The 16,133-nt window shown below is 37.2% G+C and overlaps 1 non-coding gene across 1 annotated transcript; it reads left to right on the forward strand.

Moving 5' to 3' along the window:
- Window positions 1–11,532: 11,532 nt before the first annotated feature.
- On the forward strand, window positions 11,533–11,667 carry Scarna14 (small Cajal body-specific RNA 14). Its single transcript, XR_015679319.1, has one exon.
- The last annotated feature ends 4,466 nt before the right edge of the window (window positions 11,668–16,133 follow it).

A 16,133-nucleotide genomic window follows, 5' to 3' on the forward strand; every position in this document is an offset into this window, starting at 1 on the left:
AAGTCTTCTCTGTAGCTCCAACAGAAATCTTCAAAGGGTTGAGAAAACAACGGAAGAAGATACCTATTATCACTTGTCCTATAACATTAAAACTAGTTACAAATTTTATAACTTTCTTCTTTTATTTAGATTTTCCCAAGAGATTACAAATAAATATTATTTAATTCTAATATCTTTATATGATTCATTACACACACCAAGACACAAATCAGAAAACCCCAAAAGCACATGTTGTTTTAAATTTACTTTAACATTTTTACTTATTTATTCACTTTACAACCCACTCACGGCCTCCCTCCCAGTCACCCTGTCCCATAATCCTCCCCTCATCTTCCTTCCTCTTCTCCTCTGAGCAGGTGTGGGTCCTCCTGTTTATCTGCCCCAGGATAATTAGACTCTAAATGGCAAGGTGATTCCTCTCCCACTGAGGCCAAACAAGGCAGCCTAGATAGTAGAATTGTTTTATAACAGCCGTCAAAAGCAGTTTACAAAAGTAGTTTTGTAAGAGCAGTCAGCCCCTCTCACTTTATATCCAGGAGGTCCAAGTTGCATTTGAGAAAGAGCCCTTGAAACCAATGTGCAGCCAATAGTCTATAGGTCAAGTTTCAACAGATAAAGAAAAAGTTGCAGAAACATGGCATTATCCTAGTAATTCTACAAACCTAAGGCACACTTTCTTGTCCATAACCCTAGGATATTTACTCTGAACCAACCCCACTCTTGGTTTCTTCCCATTTGTCTTTGTCTATCCACTATCCTCTTTATCCATCTAAGAAAAATAGTATAGTAATTTGTTAGATTATTATGAAACTCTAGCTTCCTTGAAGTTGTATAAAGGAATGTGTTAGAATGTATAGAAACTCTGGTTGTACTCTTTCAAGAGCAAATGTGGGCACTTTCTTTATTTATTCTTATTCTTTCATGCCAATAAAAGCCATATCATACTCAGATTTGGACATGCTTGTACTCACACATTTTTTCACAGGACTTTTAGCAGGCTCATCCACAATGAGCGTGTACTTTGAGGACAAGAAATGTTTGGGGGTCATTACAATGCACACAGTGCAGTGCATCTTGATTACTTGTAACATGGATTGGTGACCTCAAAAATACTTATGTCTTCTCCAAAAGCATTCTGAACACCTCTTAACCCTGAAGGCCATTAGAGATGTTCACTTAATTAAGAATAATGCGTGCTTTGGAACAGTCTATTTCTTTCAAGTTTATAGGTGGACTAGTAATCAAAAGAGTATCAAAATACTAAGCTGACATCATAACAATTAAGAGTGTTCAAAAACAAATCCCACGGTTTTGCCAAAGATGTATAAGCACACTTCAGAATAGTTTTTGTTTGTTTTGTTTTGTTTATTTGGTTTTTCATAATTTTCAAAAACTAAAGAGATGAAAAAGTTATTTTTCTTTTTCAAATAATTTTGCTATAAAGCCTCTGTTTTCAAATTCTACTTAGCCACTGTCATTCCGAACTAGAATCTTTAAATAATTAAAAGGTAGGTCAGTTATATCACAACCTCATCACTAAAATAATAGCTGAAACTGATGTTCCTAGTCATTTAAGCACCAAGGTGATACTTAATATCTTTGAAAAGAAAATTACTAGAACTCACCTGTGTTATTTCTTTTCAGACTAAGATAATGTCTTACTACTTGCTAAGATGACCCACCTCCACTTTATCATCTATGAGGCAGGCCAGGTATAGAAAATAGCATAGCAGCCTGGGAATCCATCTGGCTTGGGCTATATCACACTTCTCATCTAAAATTCACTTTGGAGCCCAGGAACCTCACTTGCACATATATAATATATACATTAAATATATTCCTCTCCTACTAGGCACAAACACACCTAGCAATCTTGGACACCCTCCTACACTAAGCTATGCAAATATCCCATTCTAAATAATGGAATACATTTCTGCTTCCTCAAAATGACCTGTTTTGGACTGTTTCTATCCCAAAGTACGTTGAAACTTTCTGGTTACAAGGATAGTAGAGCACATGGGCAATAAGGCAAACAGTGGCTTCTGAGTGAAGTTGAAAAGAACCCTTATTTCTTATTTTATTCCTATCCTAATTAGATATTGAAATCATATGAATTCTGGGAAGGTGCATTTGCATGAGCAGTGGCTGATATGACCTAAGCCTGTCAATCAAAACGAGAAGCATCTATACTGTACGTTTGAGCAACCAGGCTCCTTTTTTTAATGTCATAAAATGAGCCCCAAACCATCATCAGGTGCTTGAGCACCCTCACATATATGGCTCAGTGTCACATAGTATAGTGATCTGTACTATTTCACTTGGCTTTGACTACAATGATACTGAGATTGTTTGCAGTCCCTGTGAGCCTTTATTTCAATTACTTGAATAGGAGGCCAAGAATGTGGAGGCAACAGCTCAGGCACAGACCACATTTACATTGTACAGACACTTCCTTTAAGTCTGGTGTTTGGTTTACAGATCTTAATTCAAGACTCCAGCTGCTTTGAAAAGCACTTAGCAGTGTCTGTCATCTGACATCTATAAATGTGCCATATCTATTACCTCATAGGTTTGAAAAAGAACTCAAAGCATCTTTATTCAAGCTTTGTCTGATGTTTTCTTCCAGAAACTATAAGTTACAGTAGTGGGAGAACCTTGGAATCAGGTGCAGGAGCTAGGCAACTAAGGAATTTATCTGATAAGTGCTTACTACACACCCATGTCATACTCTGCTTTGGGAGCTGGTGGTAAGGCTACTAGGAAAGGACCCTTTCACATCACTAAGGGGTATTTGAAGAGAAGACGACATAAGCAAGCAGCTGTAATTGGGTTCCATGGGTAGAGTGAAATGAGTTCCTGAGGAGGGAACTCCTGGCAAGTGAACAAGAACAAAAAAGAGTCTGTTGTTAGCCAATGAAAGGGGGAGGGAGGTGATGACTCTGGAGAAGTGTCATGCTTCATCAGGAAGAAAAAGTTATAGGAGTCTAGAGAGGAGAATCCCTAAGTAAAAGAGCAGTGTTGGGCAACACCAATGAGTCACTTTTGGAGACCTTTGGACATTTTCACAGTAGTTGGGATCTGTAGTCTAGCTTGAAATTTTATGCCTATCAATGTAATCTAAATGTACCCATGTACATGTGTGATGGTCAGCCTTGATCATCCAGTGGATGGGATTTTAGAGTTACCATAGAAACAAACTACTGGGCTCTCCTTCAAGGGAATTTTTAGGTTCAGTTAATTGAGGTGAGGTGACCCTTCCAAAATGCAATGACATTCCATGACTCCCAGTCCTACACTACAGAAAAAATTTTAACGGAGAAAATGAGTTGGACAGCAGCATTCATCGCTCTGTACTTTGGAATGTAGATGCCATGTGACCAGCTTCCTCAAGGTGCAGCCTCCATGGCTTCCCATCTCAGTGAACTGTATTTCAAAATGTGAGCCAGATAAACCCTTTCTTCCGTAGGCTGATTCGTCAGATGTTTTTGGCATGGCATCAAGACAAGTAAGTAATACAGGTATCAGATTTAGGTCCTAAAGTTAGAGGTCTGGAGTCATTGGTCTGAGTTTACACATGGAAAAAGGATCATAGTAATAGTCTAAATGAAAGTCTGCAAAACCCCAGAGCAAGACAGTGATGGCACAAGTGCACCAAGGCACGCATAGAAGAGATATTGAAGAGGCAGAATTTAGACAATGGCAGAATTATTGGGTTATTTGATTAATAGATGAATAGATGATCAAATGACTGGATGTTCCTTTAATTCATTCTTCATAGAATAGTATTATCATTAATGAAATGAATTTATAAAATATCTGAAATTGAAAACCATGGATATAGAAAGGTTACTGCCCTAATACTAGTTTCTAGTAACCCAGGCACTGTTTCTAAGGATACTGAACCAGGATATTGTTGCTGTGCCAGGTGTTACTAAGTCTTGGTTCATTGTGGGTGAGGCCTTGTCATGGTGAAGGGATGGACAGCTCAGGATACTGTTTACTAAATCAATAGGAGGCTTTTCAGCATTTTAAGCAACAGGGCAAATGAAAATGAACCCTGGCTATGGCAGAGAGATACAATGACAGACTTTGAAGTGACTCTCTTCCAAATAAGCCAATGTCCCACTAAAGTCACAGCATTACCAAGCACTGTCTGAGTTGAAAGAACCAGGTGAAAAGCAAAAAAGTTGAGAGATGAGCAAGCCAAGTTGCTTTCTGGCTCTGACTTTAATTATATGTGTGAACTCAGGAAGATACATGCCATTTCTGAACTTCATTATTTTCGTCTGCAAAATGGAACTAATAGCATGCCTCCTGCTACCTCCCAGGGATGAAGTGTGGGTCAAATAGCATAATATATACAAAGGTGCTTTGTATCTTGTGAAGCTGTCAGTAAAAGTTGGTTATTGTTATAATGTTAATGCTGTAATTGGAGTTTCCCTAAGCATCCTCAGGCTGTGGAAGGTCTAATGACATAGGAATGACATTAATTTAAGCTGGAATAGAAAGTCCTTGTTCCTGCTTGCTCAGTGGGATCACAGCCCCAGCTGCAGATCCTGAGCACTGACCAAAACTCATAAAGCAGTCCCAGCGTTGCCCTCTGTTTGGCATCTCTGGCACCAGGAGACACGGCTGTTGCTTTTCTGAATTTCAAAGAACACCTTCCCAGAGCCTGCAAGCCATCTCTGAGTGAAGAGATCCTTGTTTCCACCTGTCCTTCCAGCAAATGGAATTGGGTCCTCAATCACTTCTCCCTAAAAGTTCCATCTATGTCCAAACAAGGATCTAGAAGAGCGAATGAAAGCCTCAACTGACGACAACTTGTCTTAAGAAGATCTTTTACAATACTAGAGCCTGGACTCTCTTCCCACCAGATCACCGATACCACGGCCCTAGGTTGATACCCAGCAGCAGTCTTAGAATGCAAGTGATTTAACTGTGTGGTGAGAACAGAATACCCTGTGTCTGAGGAGCCATTTCACTCTGTCAAGCTTCTTCATGTAGAAGTCTTCAAGAACTGCACTGCATGAGCTTCCAGCTTTGGAGAAACTCTCCAGAACCTTAAAAAACTATAGAGTCAAGAAAATAGTTGCAGTGAATTTCCCTCGGTTTATTCAATCTATGATGATTGTATGCACTTTCTAAAATGTGAATTTTTTCTTAGTTTTGTTATTTATGTGTATATTTATAATACTATACACAAAGAAATTAATAAGTGTATATTAGTTGTATTTACCTAAAATATTTTACTCATAAGGGTATGATCTCAAATGCCACAATGATGACTATTTTTCTTTGTTATTAATAGCCTTTTATATCTTTTTAAAACTATAAAACTGACAACCCCCCCCCCAATGGATATTTTTTCACTTTCAGCTAAACTGCTATTCTGAATCTAAGATCCAGAGTATTTTTAAAGTATTCTTAGCTATCACATATTTAAATACTAAACATTCATATGCACACAGAAAAGAATTTTGCCTGTGCATTAAAAATAACTTTAACATTATGGAGTAGGTTTTCTCAGATGTTTCCAATCTGATAGTAAAACTTAAATCTGTGTTTTAGACAAGAAGTAGTCCTCAGCCATAACACATTTCTTTTTTCAGAGTAATTTTGTAAACAGCATGCTCCTTAATTAAACAACATTAAAATGCACAATCTAAGTGACTCATTGCTGCATTTCTCCAGGATTGAGGAAAGTCTGTAATTACTTATAGGCATTTCTTGTGAGTAAGAATTGCACGAGCACTCATACATTTACACACATGAACACACATACACACACATATACACCCAAACACACAGGCACACACACCCAAACACACAGGCGCACACACACATGCACACACATACATACCACGCACACGCACACATACACACACACACACACATAAACACCCAAACACACAGGCACACACACACACACAAACACACACACACATACACACACGCACACACACCACACCACACCTTTCCATCCCACATTTTGAATGATTTAGCCTATGTACAAGTTAAATTATCAATTCCAAAGGAAAAGCCTGAAATTTCAGTCACATTATAAAATCTCTGAATTTAATTGAAAGGTGGAAAAACATTTCCTGTGATTCTCAAATCAAAACTCCCTTGGGCCTCATCACCAAGCATTTCAAATGCAGCCATGGGCAAATAAACAAGAAACTTTTGCCAGGCTAGAAGCTCAGCTCTGCTTTGTTTAGGAAGTGATGACTGATGCTCAATTCATTGGCTCACAAGAAACTGCTGTGCTACCTTGGGTCTCCTCTACGTTTCCTTGATAAGCTCCACAGGTTGAGTTCAAAGACATGGAGACTTGGCAGTGTTCTGAAAACATGTCACAAACTATATTAAGAAGAACTTAAGGACCCTTTTTTATTAGCTTTAACAATCTCAGCCATTTTCCCTTGAGTCTGCTTTTTTTGACAGCATATGCTATACTACAGAGAAAATAGTTTTCAGTAAAATATACTCACTGATTTACACTTGCCAAAGAAAATTCAATGAAAGTTGTATAAACTCTTCAAGCAGTTACTTAAATTAGAATGTAAAGCTCTTATGTAGTTTTGGTGGTAGATCCTGAATATAAACTTCATTTCAGTTGCAAACAATTATTATTTTGCATATGACTAACTGCATAATTTTATTCTAACCTAAGTTACATTTTTCTCATTCTTGTCCTTTTAGCTAGCCATGCCTTGATCCTCTTTTGCATGTATATCACATGTAAGAGGTATTTTATTCCTCATCATAATCACCACGATCCACAAGATCAAACCAAGGCTGCCTGCTATATGTGCTAACCCTCGACTGAAGTCTGCAGTGAAAGAACATCACAGGGTGTTCCTTTAGCAAATTTCCAGAAAGTAGATGCTGACGAAGATAAGAATAAATGTTTAGTGTTATTTCTGTGAACTGTTTTGGTCTGTCCCTGTTTTTAACAGGATCAAGCTTCTCAAGAGTTAACCTGTGACTAATCAGGTCAGTCTAGGAAATGCTAAATCTAATCACAGGATCCACTTTCTTTTGTTTTGCTTTTCGAGAAAAATCCATATAATATGGGTTGTACTTGAACTAGGCTTGTAGCCAAGACGGACTGATGGAGTGTGAGAAATAAGTTCAAAGCCAGTCTTGACTACAAAGCAAACTCATGCATACATGGTTCATATACTCCCCCATACTCAATTCACACACATAAACATAAATAAAAATAAATCTTTTAAAAATATGAACCTATTAGAAAACAAGGAACACAGGAGTTACATATGTATTGCAAAGACATAATGAAGCCAAATATTAAATCATGGCAAAAAGAAGGCAAAAGAGTAAAGAAAATGAGAGGGAAATATCTCCCATTTTCCCTGACAATCTACAAGACCAAAAAATGGAATGAAAACCCAAATAACAATGATTGAATATGAACCCTTATTTTTCATTGAACTAGTTTGTGTACAAAATAGTACTTTAAGCTATTATTTCTTATTTTCTTGATCATTTTTCCATTCAAGAACATGGGAACACATGACATAACATATATATATATATATGTATGTATATATATATATGAACTCTCCCAGAACTGGTTATACATTTTTAAAAATAATAATTCAAAACAAATATATCAAATGTACTAGAAATATCAAGTGTGTATCTGAAGAGTGTGAGTCTGAAGAAATATCTCAACAGTTAAGAGCACTGACTGCTCTTCCAGAAACCCAACTATGAGTACCCAGATAAGGTGGCTCATGACCCTTATAATTCTAGTTTTAGGGAATCCAGTACCATCTTCTGGCCTCCTCAGGCACTAGGAAAGCATATGGTGCACAGACATACATGCAGACAAAACACATAAAATGGAATAAAAGCTAGACAAAAGAAATTCCAAATGCACTAGAAAACTGTAAAAGATGTACTGAGAACCTTTATGAGTTACAGACTAGCACTACCGCAACAACCAACTCTGAAAGCTGACACAATAGTTATATAAGTTACTTCTTTTTAAATAAAGTAAGACACTACCATTAATGAGAATGAGACAAACATGAAGTACAGAATGTATTTAACAATTTGCTTGACTAAATCAGTGAATATTAACAAGAAAAAATCATACATGAAATCTGGGTTTATATGGGCAACCAAAAGAAATAAGGAAAACATCAATTCTGGTCTATTGTGTTAGATTGGTCTTCACTGGGGGATGGGGGTGGTGATAGACTCTTGGCTTAGCTTGTGCTCTGCCTTGTTTGCCCAATTCAACTTTACAGTAGCTAAGCAAGATAGCATATCTCCATTTAACAATAAAGAAGCTTAGCCCCATCTCTAGCTGAAGAGCTATTAACAACTGACAGCTCTTGAGAAAGGGAGCTAGCCCTTACCTTGTTTGACACATCATACATACCTATACAGTCATATTAATTGGGCTGAGTAGGTTACTTTAGTTTTTATAAGGAAAGATTAGGAATTTGGAGGGAGCCATGTTGAGGGTTCCTGAAAAAAGATGGGGGGTTGAATAAGGTCAAAATTCACTGTGCATACATAAGAAATTTCAAGAAATAAATAAGAATTTTATTTTTTAAAGTTAATTTTTTAAAAGAAGAAACTGGGGCTTGGATACCGCTCATCTAAGGTTACGTAAGCAGAAAAAGTTAAGGAAGCATGTAACTCAAAATCTGTCTGGCTTGGCTATTATAGACCAGGCTTCTAGTGAGTTCTATTGCCTGTGTGCCATAAAAGAGTATCAAAGCTCAAGATGGGGGCAGGAGCTTTGGAATTTGGTTTAGAATCATTGTTGTCTATCTAAACAAAATAGTTTCGCTTATTACTTCTTTTATACCTGCATGAAATTCCAGTTGAACAAGAACAGCGACAAAAATAATCTTATGGAAAGGAAAACAAAGCCCTTGTGTGTGCTTCCACATCCAGAAGCTCTAAGCTACAAGGGTTGTGTGAAATGAGAGATTATGTTGAGAAACTTTAGATCAAAATATTAAAGAAAAAACGTATAATCTCCTTTATTTCAGAAGTACACAAGAGATTAGATTGAGATATATTCTATGATAAGTAGGAAGCAATTGAAGCATCCAAGGTCCTAGACATCATGGCTATTCAGACATTATTACTCAGTATGGAAGCTTTGGGAAGGCTTTTCAGTGCAGTGTTCCCGGCATTTCAGACAATCTGTAACAAACTATTCCACTATATTTATGAACTATTCTTTTTCTTACCCAACGATCATAAAGGAAAGGATAATATCCCTCAGAGAAATGTGCTTTCCCCCAGAAATGAAAAGAAAAATTTAAATCCTTACAGTTTGAATTTTCAAAATCACAAAACTCTCAGTGCCGCCCGCCCCTGTGGCCAGTGAAAGCAGCAGGGTACAACCTGTTCCAATCTGACTCCTGCCTGATCTACCAAGGACCTGACACCCCACCCTGCTTCTCTTCTGCTGGATGCCTTCACTGGTCACTGTTGGGCCACTCAGCTCAAGTTAAATGGAAAAAGTAGAAGAAAGAGGCTTTCTTGAAATTCTTGTCAAGATGCAAATGTATAACCCCTCTGGAATTTCAAAACTTTTCAGGCAACAGCACTCCAAACTTCATAAATGCAATCCAAGCATGCTACCGTGAGGGCCAGTCCTAAGAGAATTTTGCTAAAATTCTGGACACAATTTTTGCTAGGGTCAAATAGGTATCATGTCCTCATTTCTGACCCCGTGTTACTTCTATCTTCTCCAGGAAGAGGATGTTGGACTTCAAAGTCAAAATAATAGCTCTTGCTAAGGAACAGCTTTAGAAAGGTAAAGCTCAATGAGGAAAACTATTCACTGGAGGCTGGGGTCAAAGTTTATCTTCTCCCTTTCTGTGACCAGAAGAGAGAAAGCAGACCAAGATATTAAAAACATGTGCTGTGTGGCTGAAAGGAAACAAGTTTAAATGCTAAAGAAAAATGTGGCAGATAGCACTGGCAGGTTTTTTTTTCTATTCCAACTTTTAGGAATGGGGTTTCATATGGTTAGAACTGTTGAAGACATTTTCAAGCCTTTGAGAGTTTTCTGGAGCAGTCAAAAGGGTAAAAAGAGAGACAGAACAATTATGTGTGCATTCAACGAAGCCATAAGGAGCCAAGTTGGTGATGTCAGATGACAATAAAAGAGGGATTAGGACTTTAAGTGTTTCTTCATGCATGTCCAGCATGGCTTAAATGTAGGAGGAAAAGCTAGACTACAGGAGGAAAATATAGCAGAAATATAGAAGTCATGAGAAAGGAAAGGGAATATTTTGTTCTGATACAGACAATATCTTGTTGGGTTAAAACAAAAACTTGGCTGGTGTGATGTCTCACACCTTTATGCTTAGCACTTAGAAGGCTAAGTCAGAAGTATTTCTGTGAATTTGGGGCCAGCTTTGATAGTTACATGAGTTTTAGGCCATCCTGGATTTCAGAATGAGGCTGTGTCTCAACAGCTCAAAGCACACTCACAAAGTTGTTTCTTTCTCAGTTTATATGCCCATGTGCTGTCTTTATATTACTTCCTGAGGAAATATTCAGAATTTCAAAGGTTAATTTGAAACAAAAAGAAATCCTGAAGAGTTTATACTAGCTATTACACTAATGTTCAAGAAATAATGCATTTTGTATCTGCTTACAACTTACATTTTAAAAACAGTCATGTAGCCCACATACTGCAATGAGACTAGTTATGTACCCAGGTGCCAGGTCAGTGGATAGAAAACACACTGGATCAATAGCACTGATAGCTATGTGGAAAGGTATCTCATATCTCTCAAAAACCTAAGGAAATTAATAAAATCTCATAGAGGAAAAACTTCCTAATATTATCTGCTTATGTATACGATTATAAAATTGAAATGGCACCAAACAATGCAATCTCTAAACCAATGAACCACCTTTGGAATAAATGGATAAAGTTTGTTAGCACCTAGAGCACCTAGGAGGAGTTGTGTGTGTGTGTGTGTGTGTGTGTGTCTGGGTTAGTGTGTATGTGTATGCATATTCTCATATATGTTGTAGTTCCCTATTGTTTTGATAAAGTACAATGAGCTAAAGTAATTTACAGATGAAAGCATTTAGTGTAGCTTATGATACCAGAGGGAAAAGAGTCTATTACTATGGTGAAGATAGCAGCAAAGTGACAGACATGGTGGCAGGAGCAAGAAGTAGAGAGATCATATTTCCAGCCACAGGCATATGGAAAACAGAGAAAGGGAACTGGATGAGGAGCCATAAACTTTCAAAGTCTTCCCTCGATGATATAGTTACTTCATCGAGGCTCTACCTCTTAAAGGTTCTATAGCCTTACCAAGCATCACCAACCAAGGATCCATTGTCAAGTAATCTGACATTGTTCATGTGGCATTGTTCATTCAAATAACCACATAGACAGTGTGTATGTCTGAGTGTGTGTGTGTGTGTGTGTGTGTGTGTATGTGTGTGTGTGTGTGTGTGTGTGTGTGTGTGTATCCTTACAAGAATACAGATAAAATATTGTATTTTCATGTGACTGTTTCTGGTATTAATTGCATCCATTAGTTGTAAAATGCAATATAGATAGTCACATACAGCAAAACAAATGGTTCTTCCTGAAAGAATCTGTAGAGTTGTCAGATTTTCTGGGCAATGTCTTCATACATAAATAAAAAATTTTAAATTGTATTTTCTTATATATATGTACACACAAAATAAAAGGAGTTCTCAATTATATATGAGACTTTTATAAATTGTTTAAGAAACATGCAGTGATCTGTTCAATAGTAGATAAAAATTACTACAAATTAATTTGAGTTCATATTTTATAGTAAAGATAAAAGGTAGTTTGAGAAAATACACATTATTGGAAAATAACTTTCAAGGAGCTTTCATCAGTAGGATAAATACAGAGATTCACAATGGCAGATCCAGCTATTAATAAATCATTGATCAATTACTATTTTTCCCAAAGGTGTCACAGAGAATTTGTCAACTGTATTTAAGAGTTGACCAGAAGAAGATCTTTATCATTCTGAATGGATACCTATAGAATCATTCCAAGTTCTTAAGGAAGTGATCATTAACCCAAAGTGTGCAGGGGAAAAGTAGCATGTCTGAAGTGCCTAATAGTCAGATTTGGTGTATATACAGTCAACTAAACAAGGGCTGCAATGCATGCCAAGCTTCTGCCATGACAGCTGGGACCTAGACAAACTGATGCTAACATCTCCGGATCATTGATTTTGTGACTTTCCTTCTTTTCTTTGGACCAGAAATAGATTTTAATAAATTCCCATTTAGAACACATGTCAGAGAAACCTGTACTAATTTAGACAGAAAGCTACAATGAGTTTTCAGTGTGCCCCCTGGCATGAAAGGCATATCAGCTGTTGTTACCACTGCTATTTTACTCACGTTTCAATTTTCTTACAGTGAGAAAATTGATTTAGGCAGAGGGAACAATTAGGATTGTTTGCAGGTAACAAAAATTATAAATAATGTAAGAAAAAAAGGTATATAGGATCATAGACAGAGGCAGAACAGCCTGCATAAGTCTTAAAAATAAGAGAAAACAGTGTATCCAGAAATAGAATTCGGTGCAGGAGTAACCTGGACACCTTAAGGTGAGGAAGCTCTGCTCACACAGATTTGTATCATGCAGTTCAATCAGGTCCACTGCAGAGGAGTTGCTGATTAGCCTACTTTTAATCAAGTTTCCATCCCTTAGCTAGGGAAGGTCAAGATGCTTTATTAATAGATCTATTAATCTATTCACACAGTGAAGAAGTGCTTATTTCCAAAAGAAGAATGGGTTTTTCAAACAAAAATAAATTAAGGCCGAACAGCATACTGAATGCTCAAGAAAATAAAAGTGGCACTATATCAGGACCTATTTCTATAAATGTTTAAATTTTACAAAATGTTTTATAAAAAGCACACACAAACTTCCTCAAGAGGCTTGTGGTGGAAGCTAGATAATGAAAGACTCCTTACACAGGCAGTTTGGAATCTTGCAGAGTAAGCAAGAAGACGCCACTGATGTGTACTTAACATGAGACTGACTATAAGATCAGACTTATGTGTTTGTGTTTATTTGTTTAGCCACTGATGGAAATGTGCAGGGTAGGTTAAAGTGGCCACAGGAAGTAGGAAACTTAGCAAAACAGTTCAGAAAAAGTTATGAAACCTAAGACAACAGGAACATGGTGAGGTAAAAGAAGAAACGGCACAATGAGACTCCCACACCCTATGCATAGACGGCTTTGAAATTTAAACAATTCTCATGAATTGAAATTATTTATCTTCATCCACTTAAGGGAAAGACAGTATTTTACAGTGTCTGAAGGCAGTTTTAGTTGTCACAGTTTATAGGTGATAGTGCTACAAGCATCAAGTGATTAAGCCCAAAGATGCTTCTAAATGTCACAAAGTACCAAAGACAGTGATCCAAAAGTCATTCTGTCTAAACAGAGATTATAATTAGAGTGAAGAAACCACGATTTATTTAAGATTCGGTGGGCCAACATTGTGGCTTGGTCTTCACTGGGATTTTACTACCTGGCCCTGTCTCAACTGAGTTCAGCCTACTGGTCCATATATTTATAGCCAGCTGGTTCTCTAATAAGTTGATTAAGACAGCACAATGTCCTGGCAGACCTGTGGTTTCTCATCCTCTGGTTGACTAACCAGGAGTTATTAACATTGTAGAGGTAGAACTGTAAGAGAACAGGAAATGTTCAACATCTCTTTAGCCTACCTCACAACTCACACATTCTCATACCAATATCATTCTGTGAGCCAAATCAAGTCCTAAAGTTAGCCTAGATTTAGAAAAGAGTAGAAAACTAAATTATACTTGATGCAATACTAATCAAATTGTAATTATTGTGTAATCTATCACAGAAACAGATACGTTAAGTACAGGATGTAGAATTGACTAGTAGATGTGAGATGACAGAGAGAGAGAGAGAGAGAGAGAGAGAGAGAGAGAGAGAGAGAGAGAGAGAGAGAGAGAGAGAATGATGCTAAAGTAATATTGAACAACTCAACAGTTGTAATCACTTATATGGGCATTAATGGAAGAAAATCTGGTAGAGTATAGCATGAACTATTATTATCTATTGAATTCTGCCATTTTCAGCTGCATTAAAGGGCCTAGGTGATATCATGTTGTTCAGGCTTCCTTCGTGAGCAACTTGGGGGGAAAAGTATTTCATCTTATACTTCTAAGTCACAATTGATCATTGAGGCAAATCAAAGCAAGATTGCTTGATATTCCACACAGTATTACCTCTAGCTACATATCTCATTCCTAGCCAAGAAAGTACAGCAAATCCATGTTTGATGGCTCAGGATCGACAATCTAGAAAATGGTAGAACCTAGAGGGAGGCAGACACTTTTCTATCAATTAAGGAAATCAAGACAGTGTCTCATAAGCATATCCATACTCTAACCTGATAAATAATTACTCAACAGAAACTCATTTTTTTCCAGCTGATTCTATTATTCAACTGAAAGCCATTTTTTCAGGTGATTATAGGCTATGTCAAGATAGTATTAACTCACACATTTGTTAAATGAATTAAATCACCAAAATACAGACACCACGAATTTTGACTTCTATGTGGAAGTCAAGAAGCTGACATTTGTGATGGCGAGCTTAACTATAGAGACCTGGGCCCCTTCCTAGATTTAAAGAACAAGCCTCTTTGATCACGATGCCAGAGGTTTGGAGGTTTACGAAGCACTTATGTAAATTAGAATCTGCAATCTTAAGAACTTTTGGCTTAAACTTGAATCAGTGCAGGTGGGAGAATTTGTCTCATTTCTTCCATCTTTCATCTTTGACAAGTGGTGAGAGTTATGCAAATTCGTGCCTATTTATTAATTTCCTGCTGAATGTGTAAGAAAAGGCTAACACACATGGTTGGGAGTCAAAACGACATTTCTCATCATTAACATATTCACTGAGTCACTTTTCTACAGGAAACATTGGGCTAGACTATACAGAAATCCAGGTGAGCCAGCGAATCTTGCTGGCAAGGACTTTACAGCCTGTAGAGAAGGCAAAGTGTCCACACAACATAAAGGCAGAAATGCTAGCTCCTGCACACAGAACTGAGATAAGAGCTCTAAGCTGCACTTAGTGTCTTCTCAGTATTCAGATAAACATGCATGGAATATATAGATCTAAGACTCAGTTCGGGGAGTTCCCATACATGTACACACTACTTAAAACCAGTATGTGATCACATAGAAAATATTCTCAGCATTGTGCTTCTCACCTCAATCACTATAGATTATTTGGGCTGATTTTTTTAACTTCACGTAAATTTAATTATGTAGCATGTATTCATTTAAACTGGGTTCTCAGCCTAGATTCGTCAACAAGATTTTATTAGCTTTATCTGACGTTGTAGCTCCTTCTTTATTGTCCTGAAACCTTCCATTGTGTGACAGTGGAAGGCCGATAGGATACGAACACAGGGTTAGACACTTGTCCAATGTCCACCTTGGGTCCTTGTATCCTTGAAGTTGGAAGACACACTTCACTGGAAATCTGTTTCAGATTTTCTATCTGAACAATCTTCTTAGATCTCCTGAATTTGATTTGATGCAAAAGGGAGATAGCTTAGGACAAAAAAAGAAATTATTTCAACAGAAAAATCTGAAACTTTCCAAATTCACCTAAAAAAGTGACCTCTACCATTTTAGACTGTCTTCTCAAAATCAAAGATCTCCGTCAAATCTCACAAGAGAGTTTTCTGAAAGGCCCTCCCTGGTGAATCCTATAAATTGGATGCTATGGAAGGTGGTATTGTTCTTTTATTTTCTTTTGTTTATTTTTTGTTCTAAATCAGGAGGCCCATAGAATCTAAGGGAATAGTTGTCAGAGAATTTGGTCCTGAGGTGATGTTGTACTGTGAGGTTCTGCAAGGTTCAAGAAAAAACTGTATTTAAAAAGTAATAATTTCAGGGAAAAGTCTTGCCAATTCCTCTAGATAGAGGTGTTTTTCCCAAGTCAAACTGTACCCAGCTTTATTAAAGATATTTTTCATAATCAGTCATGGTGTTTCAGGAAAGCCATGGACAGCCAATCATTAATAGTATATAAGGACTTTCAAACTCT

This window comes from Rattus norvegicus, chromosome 2, assembly GCF_021556685.1.
Source record: "Rattus norvegicus strain SHRSP/BbbUtx chromosome 2, alternate assembly SHRSP_T2T, whole genome shotgun sequence".
In the NCBI taxonomy this organism is placed as follows: Eukaryota; Metazoa; Chordata; class Mammalia; order Rodentia; family Muridae; genus Rattus; species Rattus norvegicus.